Here is a 16,771-nt window from a genome sequence, read left to right as displayed (position 1 = left end):
ACTCTGTATACTTAACGTTTCCACGAGAGAAAATAAAATTTTCACGGTGCATGACTTTAACAAAAAACTACTCCTACCCTATTTAAGTGTGTCCTCCTTTACCGATAATTGCATACTCAGATGTTTATATGTAATTTAACTTTTTACTGGAAATAGTAAATAATAAATGAAACTGACATAAACATACCTTTACTTGAGCTTTAGTGGACAACGATATTGTTGATTAAGTTAGTCTACTTAATTCTTTATCGTTTCTAATTGTCTAAGAAACTGATATTTACAGAATAAATGTCTATTTATATATTTTAAGGTTTACCGGGTGCATCTCAAAAGTGGCTCACTCCTATAACTTTTTTATTTTTTCAGTTAAAAAACGATATTTGGTATGTTAATATATGACATAAATTAGGATTCATTGACGTATTCAATAATTGTTTTTGGTCACTTCCTGTTTCACCGAAAATCACTAAAACTTTTGATTTCTAAATGGCACCCCCGGTATTTTTTTACTTTATTCGATAGAAAATTACACTCTGAATAGAATGACATATATCATTTTTTGATATTTTCGCCTATGGTTTATTTGAAATTATAACTTGCGGTTCGTAACGAAAATTTGACTCGAAATACCAAGTGTGTGGTATCAAATTATTCGTATGAAAATGTTTTTTTTTCCAAAAATGCTAATGAGCCACCCAGGTTTTATTTGAAAAAAGACACTAATAACATTAGACGATCAAGTCGATTTTTCCAAGGCTCCTTGATTAAAAATTAGTGTTTTTTGTGTGAAAATTAAAATACTATTTTTTATTGAGCAAGAATGTCTAAAGTTGACATATGATATGTCATTCTATTCAGAATGTTATTTTCTATCCAATTAACTAAAAAAGGTGCCATTTAAAACTCAAAAGCTGTAGTTTGTAGTAATTTCCGGTGAAACACGAAGTGACCGAAAACAATTGAATACGTCAATAAATCATAATTTATGTCATATACTAAAATACATAATCTCTTATTTTTATCTGAAAAAATAAAAAAGTTTTAGGGGTGAGTTACTTTTGAGACGTAGCCGGTTTACAGTAATGTATCAGTAATGAAATACCTTATGCTCTATACTACTCGTATGTATACTACGACTAGTATACATATAGTCGTATAAAAAGCAAGAACTTTGAAATTTTCAAGTTGGCAAAGACATATATAAGATTGTAATTCGATTGTAGTCTATAATTATGCAGTAGTATACAGGCTGATGCACGGCCATGGCATGTTAGACGTTTATGGAGAATCAGTGATGATACAGGGTGTCACAGAAGTAAGTGCAAGTATTTTAACTGGTAGTATAGTTCGACCCCAGAAACGCGCCTATGAAGTTTTTTTCGGAAAAAAATGAAAATTCGTAATTTTTTGAATTTTTTTTAGTTTATAGTTAAAAAACATAATTTCTTTATAAGATGGCAACATAGATACTAGATTAAATTTACAAGAAAGAAAATCCAGAAAAGATCCAGCGGTTCTCAAAATTTTAGCAAAAAATATTTTTTTTGGAAATTTTCAAAGTAAAATAACTCCGTTATTTAGGACTTATTTAAAAAACGATAAAGAGAAAATATGTTTCTTTTATCGAGTTCTACCACCCCTTAAAATACTTGCACTTATTTCTGGGACAACCTGTATATTAATATAAATTTAAAAATATGTTTTTTATTTTATTTAGAATGTTAAACTTTTAAGCAGATGTAAAAACTATCTTTACTGTAACCACAGTCCTTAGCGACAGTAATCTAATGACTTAGCCAGTGTCACCGGATATCCGATTTCATCCTGCCTGTAAAGCCTTTGTGCCAAATTGTTTTTGAAGTGGCAACAGTGTAACGCTGAAAATAATTTCTATAGATTGAGAAGGTGCCATTATCTAAAAATCCAAATTTTCAATAAAATCCTATATTATATGGTTCCTAACCTAATTTCCTAACCTAAGTACCATCACTGTGCAAATCACTCTGTATATTTTCTAAACAAGCAATATATGATAAAAACGCATTATCATCCACTCGTTATTCGAAATATCAAATTCCAGATCTAAAAAACTTTCCTAGAAAATTATGAAACTCGAGAAAATGTATTTCCAGAAAATTTTGCAATCGCAACTTGAGAAGTTATTTCACTAACAATGGACAACTTCGTTTGGAAGCTATAAACAAAGTTTATGGTACCTTTTCATTAAACTTTCCCTACCCGAATTGAATATTCCTGTAGTAATTATATAAGCATTGTTGTTTTCTAAGATTAACCAAGGAATTCGGAGATTAGATTACAGTTTTGTTTATTATCATTTTGTTATATTATCTTAGTAATTCTATCTCTACAGAAACCTTCAGCATCTCGTAGAATAAAGCTTTTTTGACATATCAGAGATAAATATCATTTACTATTATTATATAAATAATGTTACTTTACATGTCCATTTATTTATTTTATTATTATTATTATTAGTTAAATTAGTTAAAGTTAACCTTAATAATCGGGCCCCTGTGCTTACATATGGCTTAGAGACTATGGCAATTACCGGAAAAATAGCAGAATAACTACGATTTGCACAAAGGGCCAATAAAAAAATTATGTTAGGATTTACCTTGAGAGACACCTACAGAGACATGGCACACTCATAAATATAAATAAAAAAAAACTAATAGATGCTGTAAAAAGAGCGGAAATGGATTGTCCATGTGGCACGACAGGACCGATAGTCACAAAAAGTTATACTATGGAGACCAAGGGGAACCATCAGTTATTGTGAGCCGACCAAAAAAAAGATCAGTCTGTGATGTTAAACAGTGACAGGAAGACCATGGATGAGATGTTTAGAGATCACATGGGATTAAAAAACTTAGATGAGGCCTACATCCAACATCCTCTAACCAACGGTCTAAGACACTCGAAAATTTTCCTCAGAACTTACGACCGAGAAAAATCAAAGGTTTTCCTTGATTTAAGTAAAAACAATCTTTGGATTGTCACCGGGTTTCTAACAAGACACTGTCTCCTCAACGAATACTTCATTAGACTGAAGCTGAGAAACAACGGTGAATGCAGATAATGTGGGGAAGATGGGAAAACACCAGAATAGAACACCTTGTCACTGGGTGCGCCGAAACGACGACCATTCGTGCCATGAACTTTGGTACGGCTGATGTCGAGGATGAAGAGCTGGCCTCTGTGGAGCCGTCTCAGATACTGGCTTTTGTTAAAGCCTTGAGACTGTATAATGAGTTATAACTCGTTATAACTCAAGAAAGGGGAACACACAATAGATCTGTAAGGTTGCGGTGATTAGCTCCCCTCCAAAACATTCTACATACTACATGGCAATTACCATCCGTAAAAACCGTAAAAATAGCAGAACAACTACGATTTGTCAACAAGGGCCGTGGAAAAAATCGTGTTAGAATTTGAGAGATGAAATAGAGAGAGACAAAATTGAATAAAATAGAGAGACTAAATCCTTGAGAGACAAAATATGGCATACACATAAACATGAAAAATCATAATATAATAATAGCTCCCGTATATAGCGTTTAACGCCTTGGGAGTAGCAAGGTACAGCTTGCTATACTAGAGCCGTTCGGTATACAAGGAAGGTAATGTGGCTAGCACTACGCTTTAACCGCCTATTATTACCTCAGGATTGTGAATCCCAAGTACTCATTTAAGGCTGAGTCGACCCAGGTACCCAAACTATTTTTATTTTAATAAAAATAGTCGGCTGATGAAATGCCGGGTGTGGGAATCAAACCCACACCATGAGATGAGATGAGATTGAGATGAGATTGAGAGACGAGAGCCTGTACCTCTACACCACCGGGCACCTAAAAAATCAAACTAATAGTATACTAGTCGGTTTAAAACGTTTTTCTACGTTGTCCGATAGCCAATTTCCAGCCTGTTCTATTCGTACTAATCCTCTGTTGATAGGTTTCTTTCACTCATCGCTTTGTGTACGCTTTTTTGCCATTCCAGTTTCGGTTTTCCCTGTTTCCTTCTGCCTTTTGGTCGCCAATTGATTATATTTTCATTCGCTCTACATGTCCGTACCTTCTTGTATTTCTCAGTTATTCTCAGTTATTGTCTGCTCTTTATCATGGTCTCATATATATATATTAAATTTTCTTCGTTTTGTTATTGATTTGCTCCATAAGATTCCATTTAGACATCCGATTATTTTTTTTAGCGTTGATAATCATTTTCTCTATTTCTCTGCTATCAGTTCCAGTGTTATAAAATTTAATTCCCAGGTATTCATACTCTTGACACTGAATAATTTCTTGACCGTTGTCTAAGTTCAAATTTTCTTCTTGTGCGCCTATACTTAGATATTTTGTTTTGTTTATGTTAACTGTCAAGCCCCATTCTCCGTATTCTTCAATAAGTTTTCTTAGCATATATTGCATATAATCTATATACAATATTGGAGACTATTAATTAATCGTCTGCGAATTGAATTGTAAACAAACATTCATTGTCAAGCTATATGCCCATACCTCGGATCCCTTTTTTTTTCAATTTTTTTAACGCGACAACGAGATGCAACAACCTTGAGTAGGCCTTTGTTGGTTATAAACGTTTCTTGAAGCTCTTTTCAATGAATCAAACTAATAGATGCCGTGAAAAGAACGGCAATGGATTAGACATGTGGCATGACGAGATCCAGACCGATAGCTACAAAAAGTCCTACTATGGAGACCAAGGGGAACCATCAGAACTGTGGGCCTAACAATAAAAAAGATGAGTCTGTGATGTAGAACATTGACAGGAAGACCATGGATGAGATGTTTAGAGATCGCATAGGATTAAAAAACTTAGATGAGGTCTACATCCAACATTGTATGGAACGAGACTGAGAAGGAAGAAGAAAAAAGATCTACTATAAAAAAATGTATTTATTAATTACATTCTTAATATTCCTTTAAAACGTTGTTTATATTTTTTTGTTGATTTGTGTGATTATCTTCTTGAATGTTATAATTTTAAAAATTTACATCTCGGCAAATATTTGCTACTAAATTATGAGCAAATATTAACCCGTATTATTCGAAAATATTCTTGTAAATATATAAGCTTTGTTTAATACAGAGTAAATATTTAAAAACTGACAATGGAAATGCAGAAGGAAAGCATTAATATGTATTAACAAATATTTTGTGTATTAAGAAAAAAAAAATATTTACCATTTTGGATTAGCATGCGAAAGTTTGATATACATTATAGCGATGATTAAACATTTTCAATTTTTTTTCAAGTCATTAATCAAATAATTTATTATTTACTGTACATACATATTTGTACCCCAGAAGCAAACTACACTTGCGTGCATAGAAATCGGCCCAAGGCAAACTTTTGAAGTTAACTATATAGTTTTTAGAATATATTTGTCAGATAAAGAAAAAATATATACTGTTTGAAATACAATTTAATATTCTTTAAAAAGGGTTTAGAGATATTAATTTGTATTTCGGTTTCTTTGGATTAAAATTATTAAATTAATGCATGAAACAAATTATCGTTTTTATTACTAAGATATACGTCATTATTTATTTATTTATTTATTGACAATTAACTAAAATTCATTTTCAATAATGGGTATGACCCCCTCTTGCTCTTACAACATCTCTCATACAATTTGGCAGAGATTCAATCAAGTTTGATATTGTTGCTTGCGCGATGTTAAGCCACTCTTTTTATACTGCAACAATTAGCTCTGGGATAGAGGTTGGTGCCTTTTGTCCAGCACGAATTCTTCATTTTAGCTCATCCCATAAATGTTCTATCTTGTTTAAGTCTGAACTACATGCTGGCCATTCCATAACCCGAAACCCGACTTCTAAAATGTAATCGTGTACGATTCTTGATGTGTGTGCCCTCACATTATCATGCATAAAAGTGAATTCGTTGCCAATGTAGTCGACGTAAGGTACCACATGAATTGCTAGAAATTCCTCAATATACCTAGCACCAGTTAAACCTCCTCTCCCGTGCCGACGGTCGTCCCAACGGATGAAAACTGGGTCGGTTCGCGCAGTCATAGAAATTGTGCCCAAGATCATGCAGAAACCACCTTCATAAGCAATCCGCTCCTCAATGCAGCATTCTCTGCTCGCCTGGCCTCTAGTATACTTTTCTTCTTCGGTCGCCACCATAGAGGCATATCCTGGTCTCATCTGAGAATAAAACACATTCCCGTTGTTCTTCCCATTTCATATTCCCAGTGTCCAATTCAGATGTTCCGTGCAAAAGGCAGGCGTGTTTGACGGATGCTTTGGTAAGTTTTGGACCAATTGCGGGAGTTTTGGGGGTCATGTTACTTTCCTTCAATCTTCGTCTTACCGTCCACTGACTGAACAGTCACTCCTCGTGTTTCACGGATCTGTCTTTGCACCCGAATAGCATTAAGATGCCGATTTCTTAATATTGTTGACACAATAAAGCGGTCATCATGATCCGTTGTATATCTTTTTCTACTAGTTCCAGCTCGCCTACGAAAGGATCGAGTTTCCCCATATCGTTCACCCACTCTTCGAACCGCTCCGCGTGTCATATGCAGTTACCGAGCTACATCTCTCTGTTTAAGCCACTTTTCGATTAAAGCGATTACTTTGGCAGCTTTTTTCCGTGATGTATGCATTAAATTGAAACACTAATCAAACATTGAAACGCAAAAAATCAAACAATGAAAGAACAATGTGCAAATTTCGATTACAAAGTAACAGTAAAGTAGTAATTGCAATATTTGATAAGTTTTTTATTCTTATTGTCACCACACAAATGCCTTTCATTTGTTTACCCGTTGTTACGCATATAAACGATAAGTACTTTGGATAAATTTATACTCATATCAAAGCATGTTAAATTGTCTTTGAAACAGCTCATATTTTCTTCTTGGTCTGATAAATAGATACTAAAAAAGACACAGTTAAAGTCAAAAGTTCATAGTGGGCCGATTTCTATGCACGCAAGTTTATATTAATTCGCAACGCATAGTTTTGAGAAAAACGAATTTAATCTTTCGGAGATCGCGCTTTATTTTTAACATTGAAAATGTTTCTGTTATCCTATATAAGGGAGCCCAAATCGAATTAAAATGCTACATTTGCCACACCATGACGTCATATATACAAGGGTATAGGAAATCTCGGCGCTGCGGTGGCAGTCGGCCAGCGCGCGCAAAAACCATTACATCGCTAATTGTTTATTGATATATCTTTATTAGTTTAAAAGCAAAAAATATGGGGTTTGCTTTGATACCTTGTCAAGACATAAGCGAAACTTTTAAATTGTTTCTTTTTTTCATTTAGGCCTTCGTTTTTCGTTACATGAAAGTTATATTAAAAAATCTATTTTTAAACCAAATTTTCGCATGATTGAAATGATTATTCATGTTTAAAGTTTTTTTTTGGTCATAAGCGCTAATGGAAATGTTTTTTGTAAATAATTATAAAAATTACTCCCTACGAAGACTTTATTGTGTACTGGATCAAAAAATAAGTATTTGTTTTCTATACGGTGGTATTAATATATCGATTTTTGATGATAGTGCCCTTTTACCCGGTCTAATTTTGTACTACTTTCGGAATAAGGGTCCCCATATCATGTACTGTACTTCCATCTCTGAAAAATTCAGCTTGTGACACCGAAGTGAGAGGTAACGTCAAAATAAGCTTTAATCTACCTACATCATAGGTAGGTGTAGGTACTCTAGGTATATTCTACCTAGACAGTAGCTGAACTAGCTGACAGTAGTAATTAATTTGTTATCCGATAAGTAGTTGTCCGATAAGTATTTGTTATCCGATAAGTAGTTGAGGTATAAGTTTAATCATCTTATACCTCCTATAACGGTAGGTTTTGGATTTTTCCTGATTGGGTTTGTTAAACAAAAATATACTGGGCATATAAATGTCTGTTACAGGTTAATTCGTTAAAGAAATATGTTACACACATATTATTTTAATAATAATAGTATAATAGTAATGGCTATATTATGTTATAACACATACATATGTATTGAATGTACTTATTTTAACCAATGCATTGTTTTGTTTTTTTAATCTCACAAATAAGAAATGTTTTATAGTTTTTATTATAAAAAACAGTGATTATACAATTTATTTACACCCCTTACACTGTTTTCTGTAAGGGGTGTAACCAGGAGTATATTTCGTAACCTCTTACGATATAAGAGGGCACAAAGTGTTTTATTACTTAATGCTTAAAATTTAATAATATATTTGTACATAAAATAAAATAGACTAGAAAGTCAATTAATTAATATTGACGTAATTACTAAATAAGTACAAGATTTTTTTTCTAATTATTTTAGTGTATTTTTAGTCACCTAATTATAAAGGAGAGATATCCAACCATTGCATTATTTTACTCACAAATAAATGTTTTATGGTTTTTATTATAAAACAACGATTAATTTATTATACACCCCTTAACCCAAACACTCCAAGGAGGATATTTCGTGACCCCTTATTTAAAGTGGACAAGCTTTATTAGTCAATGTTTTAATTACCCAGCGTCTTTAATAAAAATCTAATGTAATTTTTCATAGAAATGATCTGACATAAAAAGCAAATTTTATCAAAAAACTTTTTGATTATCTACAAGGAGTAAACCGCTGACAAATGTCTGTATACTAATGCCAAAGTAATGCCAAAAATACAAATTAAATACCAAAATTTCTCATATAATGCCCCACTAATGCCAAGCTGATTCCAATATAATACCACTAATACCACGAATAATATGTAACACATTTGTTTCACGAATTAACCTGTAACAATACTGGTAGGTACGTGCACAGATTTTTTCCTAGGTAACTTAAAAGTCGTTAAAAAGTCTAATTATATTTAAAGAAGATATAATTCCAACAAATTACATTATAAGGCCAATAATGCACAAGTAATACCATTAAAATTTTAGCGTTTTTAACTTGTGTAACATATTTCTTTAACGAATTAACCTGTAACAATAGTGGTAGGTACGCGCACAGATTTTTTCGCTAGGTAACTTATTAAGTCGTTAAACAGGCCTATAAAAGCTATAACAACATAGGTAACTAATATTTATAATTTAATTCGAGTTTTAATCTCAAATAATAAATGTTTTTACTGGTGTATTTCTGAAGTGTTCATTATTAAAAGTAGATATTCTTCAAGTTATGCGAAGTAATAAGTAATGTTTCCGGTGAGACCGCGTATATGTCACCGGATTCTGGTTAGTATAAAGACTTTTTCTATAGAAAGAGTTTTTTCTATATTTTCCTTTCAAAATAAGACTAATTTCTTCTTATTCTTTTAAATATTACAGTGTTTCTTTTTCCTAAAATGTTATACTTAATTTTCGCTTAAAATTAAAAAATCACAAATGGAGGAAAATATACGTTATTGAATAAAGTTTATACAAATCACTTTACCATAACAAAAAAGTAAAAACATGTCATGGCGGAAGATATTCAGGTGGCATTTCACACATTTATCTATTAAAATCGAGATTAAAATAATAAACTTGCGTAACATGTTATACACGAGATAGAAAGTTTCAGAATCGATTAATACGCAATACGCTACGCAGTCAACTTATTCCTATGCGCGGATGAGCGTCTTCAAGACTCTTCCTTCGGCCAGGGTCACGACGCCGCCGAAGAGGAATCGGCCTACGTTTGGCCCTTGGTTTGGCCAAACAGGCTGGACACGGTGGAGTACGATATTGGCGAGTCTGAATATTTATAAAAATTTGCAAAGTAAAATATGTTGGAAAAATAATTAATCCATACATATATAAAAGCTCAAAGGGTTTTTTTGTTGCATCCATCCCGCCGAAACCGCTTTACCAATCTTGATGATCCTTTTTTTTTTAAATGAAAGGTATATATGTGTAGATTTGTTATGAAGTATTTTTATAGTGCTTAATGGCTATTTCTTTGTGTAAAACGACTAAATACTAAAACATACCTGAAAAACACATACACACAATACCTCCAGAAAGAAATTATTTGTCATTGTCAGTGGTGTGTCAGTTAGATTATATATTACGTTTTTAGATATTTTAGAGTGAGTTCATGCCGCCAGCTTCAGGTACATAAATATTAGCACAAAAGTTCCTTTAAACGACATTAGTGAATTAGCTACACAAAGCGATTTTAGGAAATTCATCCTCTTAGAGAGTAAAATTATCTCGGAACAGTTTGTTGTATGAAAATTCCTTACTATTTGGTCTAGAAGAATGAAATCCTACAAAAAGAATTAGAAGAAATTTTTGAAATTCATCAACTAAATGGGTAAAGTTAGTAAAAATTTATATAAAACTTGGTGACCTCTGGATTATACACATAAAAATTGGCACAAAGGTAAAGCGAATTTATGAAATTTATACCCTTAGGGAGTAGAATAGGGAATGAAAGTTTGCTGTACGAAAATGCAATACTATAACATTATAAACCAGACAGTATAAAATTTTATACAAGGGTTTATTTAGTGACATCTCTATGCTCACTAGCTCTCTATAAAGAAGTAAAAAATAATTTAAATCAATGCATGAACGATTCGAGGTGTAACGCGAACGTAGTCGCGAGAAAAAGCTAGTAGTTTATTAAATTATTTTATTTAACTCATTAATTTTCATTGAAAAGGAATTTTTGTAATTCGCCACTATATTAGTTAAAAACTAAGAAACTCATATCAAATTTAAGTTTTGCGATTTTGACTTATACTTTTTACAAAATCTGAACACATTTTAAAAGAAAAAAGGTTTTGATAATATTTGTGTAGATTGACTACAAGTTGTATAACATAAATTTCTACGACCGGTCTACCTAATGGTCTGCAGCATCGCCTTGTGGTGCAAACGTGGGCCTGTTAATCTGTGACGTGACGCACAACAGCCAAGAAAAACAGAAGCGTGGCTAAGAATTTAGTAATTTAAAAATAGTCTTTTAGATACAGTAGTAGGTATTAAAAAGTTTTGTGTTTAAATGGGGTTTGCCTTTAACAGTTAAAAAATTATATCGTAAAGTGTAACTTTCCGTAAGAATTCTTTATCTGTCATTGATCATGATCTGTCATCAAGTTAACCTGATGTTTTGTATGTTATTTTGTTTTTTTCGAGGTTTTTTTGCTTGCTTGTTTTACGGATAGGTGCGATCGCATAATTATTAAAATAATTTATAAATTTTAACACTACTACTTTTTCAGTGAATCTTTAAATCTGTTGTTTTTTGTTAAGTTCGTTATTTAAACATATGTATGTAATACACTCATATTAAGACTAATCATATTTTTACGTTTTTATTCATCATTTTCAATGCCCCCCCGGTTGCATCTTTGTAAAGGACTGTGAATTTTTATGATAGGGGACATGTTACATTAAAAGTCCGCATGCTAAATTCAAGAGGTCTTAAGCGTTGATAGTGGTGTAAGGTTGGGGGGGAGTATTGATAAAACTAAAACTTTTGTCGCCTAATAAGACTCTTGAGACCGAGAATTAGAGTCTTATTGCTTTGGCTTTTGTAATTTATGGAAGTCTCTGTTACAAAAAAAAACATGACAATGATCTGGAATGATTGAAACCAATTGACTTGACAGTAGTTATTATTGGTTCTTTATATTTTTGATTATATTTTGATTTAAATATTTTCTTTATTTAAATATGATATTTTCTCACTATTTTCTACCTTTGATATTCTATGTTTTAATGTCTAGTATATCAATGATTTGCAGTAGATATCAGTTATTACCAATACGCTAAAGAGTGCGTGAAATGAGCTGTCGATTGTGGAAATTCGAATGATATTTGTATGGTAATTATACATTTTCCTAATAATTTAGGAAATATCAAATGTTTTTAGTATCAGGAAAAGGGAAAAACAATAAAACTTTTGGAGATATTTGTCAAAGTTTCATCCATTGTCACGACATAATAAACAAAAGGGCTTAGAGAGTTTCCCGCAGGTTGGGCCTCTAGGCCAACTTCGCCGCTCTACAACAAGAAAGCTTTTAAGCTGTCATGTTTTATTTTCGGCGGGATTAATCGAAAAACACGAGCAAGGCAAGCGAATAGATAAGCGATATTAATTCACCTAAAACCGTTTAATTATCTCTAAAAAGCATTCGCTGGAAACTTTTCGGAAGCTTCCAGTTTTTTATTTTCTAATTTAAAAATATCGCTTTTTAATGATAGCATAAACGGGCTATTTATAGACTCTATAATCGAAACTTATAAAATTATATCTGTAGAGCGGATTTAATATTTTCTTAACTTTATAGAGCCTTTCGAATTGGCGAAAATGGATTATCCAAATCCATGGTCTTTCATAGGAAACCTACTAATGGATTTCTTCTAATAAGTGGTATAACCACGTCGATTATACGCCTGGTACCGTATAAGCATGCTCTTATCCGATAGTTAAGAGCGATCAACTCAATAACCATTAATCTGAAGTTGGTCAAATAATGCCTAGAAAAGCAAATTAGACAAAAAAAATAAAGTCTCCCTACACCAAAGAAAAAAAGCGAGCACTCCACTAACTGGACAAGAACCATTCTGCTTCCCGGGTGGAAACAAACATAAAGCACAACACAATGGAACTTTGAAGACTCCATAATATGTAACCTGGTATAGCAATCCTCCAACGATTTAAGACAATCGAAGAAAAAATTCAGGACATAACTAAATATTGATGAAACAATCTTAATACTAAAAAAAAGTTTAAAAATAACCAGATAAATTATATGGTTCTAACTCAATTAGATATTTATATAAAGCGTGCTTAAACTGGCGTATATCTGTAATTATCATAATATAATTTGGTAAACTATTGAAGATTTTTATACAATTATAATGCGCTCCACTAAACTATGTAAAGGGTAACCAGAGCTGCAACAAGTAAGTTTTAAAAAGACTTAAGTTTTAAGTTGGGGATCGAACCCAGTACCGTCTGCTCCGCAGATAGACACACTAACGCTGGAGCTACGGCCGCAGCCGGCCACATAAAAGACTTAAATCTTCTAAAATATTAATCTTTTTTAAGTAAAATGAATTAAGTCATTAAAAAAAGATTTAAATCTTTTCCAAAAAGTCTTAAATCTTTTATAAGACTTAAATCTTTTTCTAATGACTTAAATCTTGTTTTTTATTTCGGAATAAAGACCTAAGTCAGAAGTCATTTTGAAAATGACTTAAACTTTAAGTCTTACGTCTGCTTTCGAAATATGACTAACTCAAATGATTTAAGTCATTCTGTGAGCTTGCAGCTCTGAGGGTAACTATAATTATTTATTCTCATTGTTGTATATGTTACTGGGGTATGTTTTGTCGGAATAGTATCGGGCTTAAAGAAAAACAAAAAAACATTCTTGAATGAAAATTGCACTGAAAGTCAGTAGATCATAGGTTTTTTGAATTTCTCTCTACAAGAATCCCGAAATTTCATGTTAAGCATCGAACGTAAAGCTCTTTTTGGGGCTATAAACAGTCTCTCAATGCCAATGCTATTTCCATAAAATATTATACAATAACATATATATTACCTTCAACAATAGCATGATAAATAATTTTGATATAATGAAAATTCTACATATTTTCTCAGTACACTCAGATTATAAATAGATTTAGAAACCTTTCCTGCAACATATTCTACATGACTAGACCACGTTAAATTTTTATCAAGTATCACGCCCAAAAATTTGATATCTTTGACAGGCGTTAATTCAAGATCATCCAAAAAAACGTGTTGAGGTTTTACCAATCTTAATCTGTTTTTTTTTAAAAACATAGCACAGGTCTTATCAGCATTTAAAATCAAACCATTCTTATAAAACCACCTCCAGGCGTTGTACATAGATTGACTTGATCTTTGAACCAAAACATCTAATATTTTTTCCATCTACCAAGATATTTGTATCATCAGTATATTATGCTGTAAGTCTGCACTATATGAATATACTAGTGTTTGCAGACGACAGTGATAGTCGCACCAGTCGAGGATACCTTACAAAGGCAGGTTCATCTCCTAGACAAGACAATAACAAAATATGATGGAAAAATATCTACCGAAAAAACAAAAGTGATGATCACTGAGGCAAAGACGGAATCCGCACCAAAATAGTTTTCAGAAATAAACCACTACAGCAAATATCACACTTCAGCTTCTTGGGATGCCACATAACCTATGATAAAGATAACAACTACATAAAAAAATAAATAAATTCCAGTCAGTGTGTGGAACTATCGCTAAAACTTTTAAAAACAAAGCACGGCTAGAAACGCAAGTAAGACTATATAATACATTATCGGTACGGATAGTATTATACGGAAGTGAAGCCTGGACTATCACAAAAGTTAAAGAACAAAGACTCAGAACAACGGAGATGACGTTCTTACGAAAAATAAAAGAAATAAGTAGAGAATATAGAATAAGAAATGACACAATAAGAAATGAACTAAAAATACAACCATTAGAAGAAAAAATGAGAGTATATAAAAACAAATAGAAGGAACATGTAGAAAGAATGCCAGATGATAGAATTCCACAAAAAATTCTACGATATCAACCTTCAGGAAGGAGGAGTATTGGACCACCAATACAGAGATGGTGAAGCGGAAAAGGTTTTTAAACCTAAACCGAAAAAGGATAAGACGACGAAGTCTGCACCACTGATTCTCTCAATGCATTTCACTTATATATCATTTAAATAAATAATAAAAAGTAGTGGTCCTAATACAGTACCCTGAGGTATTCCTAGATTTATCAAGAGCTCAGTTGAAAATACAGTTTGCCCTGCGTTTTACGTTTGTTAGGACTGACTGTATTCATTTTATTGGGGCACCGCTCATTTAAGTAAGAAGAATCTTCGTATTGTCACAGGGTTTTTAACAGGACACTGTCTCCTCAATGAACACCTCAGTGGATTGAAGCTAAGAAACAAAGGCGAATGTAGATTCTGTGGAGAAAATGGGGAAACACCAGAACAGAGGGCGCCCAGATGACAACTATTCGTGGCGTAAACTTTGGTACGGCTAATATCGGATATGGAGAACTAACATCTATAAATCCGTGTTATATACTGGCTTTTGTCTAAGCCTAGAAAACTGTATGACGAGTTATAACTCAAGAAAGGGGGACACAAGAGATCTGTAATAGGGTCGCAGTAACCTAATGTTCCCCCTACCCTTATAATAAATAAATAATAAATAATGTTTATTCAAACTGATCCAATTACAAAGTATATACAAGACTTATACATAACTTACGAATACAAAATAGTGAATAAACATAATATCCTCTTAAGGTAGAACCTTGTCTGAGGAGTTTTATTTCTACAACAATATCTACAATATTTTATTCTAAATTCTTAAACTATATATAAATATATCAAATTCATTTATTTCATTGTCCAACATTTAAGCACGCTAAAAAACAAGTTATTACACAGCGGTCATATATTGACATAGGGTAGATTGCAAGTTCTAAGGCATATAAGATTACATTTTTTTTTTCAAATATTATATTTATTGTGAAAGGTTTCTAATATTTCACATTTTGTTGAGTATAAATGTATGCATTTCGGTTATTGTTCTACCAAGTATCCATTCTTTTAATCTTTTTTTAAAAATATTAATGTTTTGACAATTAACAATTTCTTTAGGTAAAGATTAAATATTTTAGGTTCTACATATAAATGACTTTTTTGTCCTATAGTTTTATTCATCCGAGGTACATTAATAGTTAATTCGCGTCGACGTAGTGAGTATGAAAGTGGGATTAGATTATTTTTACTTCTATTGCTGAATGTTATAAATAATATATTAAACCAAAATAATTGTTTAGCGTCAAAAATGGCTGCTTCTTTGTATAAGGCATCAGAGCGATATCTATAGTTTTTATCGTATATTATTTTCAGCAACCATTTCTGAACTGTAATCTACAATCTACAGTATCGGCAAACAAAGTAAAATGTAGATAAGGTGTTTTTGCAAGTGATCATAGAAATTCGTGATATTTAGACGGTAAAAAAATACAAGCCAGAAATAAAAATATCTCTAAACTTTGCGGTTGTGTGTATGTGCAAAAGTCTTAATTTATAATCTATTTTTCTTTTATTCATGTATAATTTTTTATATAGTAATTAGCTGATATTTACCAGCCTTATTAACAGCAAAAATGCTACTTTCTCTTTCTAATTATATGGTTGTCGTTATCTTACATTAAATCAAGAAATGCATTGGCATAAGTTAAATACAATTGAAAAATACAAACACTTTTTGCAAATACAGATGTTGCTTAAAAAAAAATATCAAATCGGAATGCGTGGAAGCGTTGTTTGATGTCAAGTTTGTAAAGCAGATGGTTCAGCGGTCATGGCACACTATTATTAGCGGTGAAAACTAGGTAATCGGTACCGCACCGGTACTATCAAAAAAATGTACTTTTGCTTTTACATCGGCGAAAGAAGTTTTAACCAAAACCACCGATGCTTTGATGAGTTTTTTTCCAATTTTTATGTCAGTTTTTTGTTAAATGGCTATTATATTTACATATAACAAAGCGAGATTTGGTATGTTAGTGCATGACATAAATCAGGAGTGATTTATGTATTTAGTTACTTTCGGTCACTTCCTGTTTCAGCGGACATGACTATAACTTTTGATTTTTAATTGATACCCTCGCTTTTCTTTTACTATATTCGATATAAAATAACATTCTACTTGA

This window comes from Sitophilus oryzae, unplaced genomic scaffold (assembly GCF_002938485.1).
Source record: "Sitophilus oryzae breed Bouriz unplaced genomic scaffold, Soryzae_2.0 scaffold_1190_pilon_pilon, whole genome shotgun sequence".
Taxonomy (NCBI): Eukaryota; Metazoa; Arthropoda; class Insecta; order Coleoptera; family Curculionidae; genus Sitophilus; species Sitophilus oryzae.
This window is presented reverse-complemented; position numbering follows the sequence as displayed.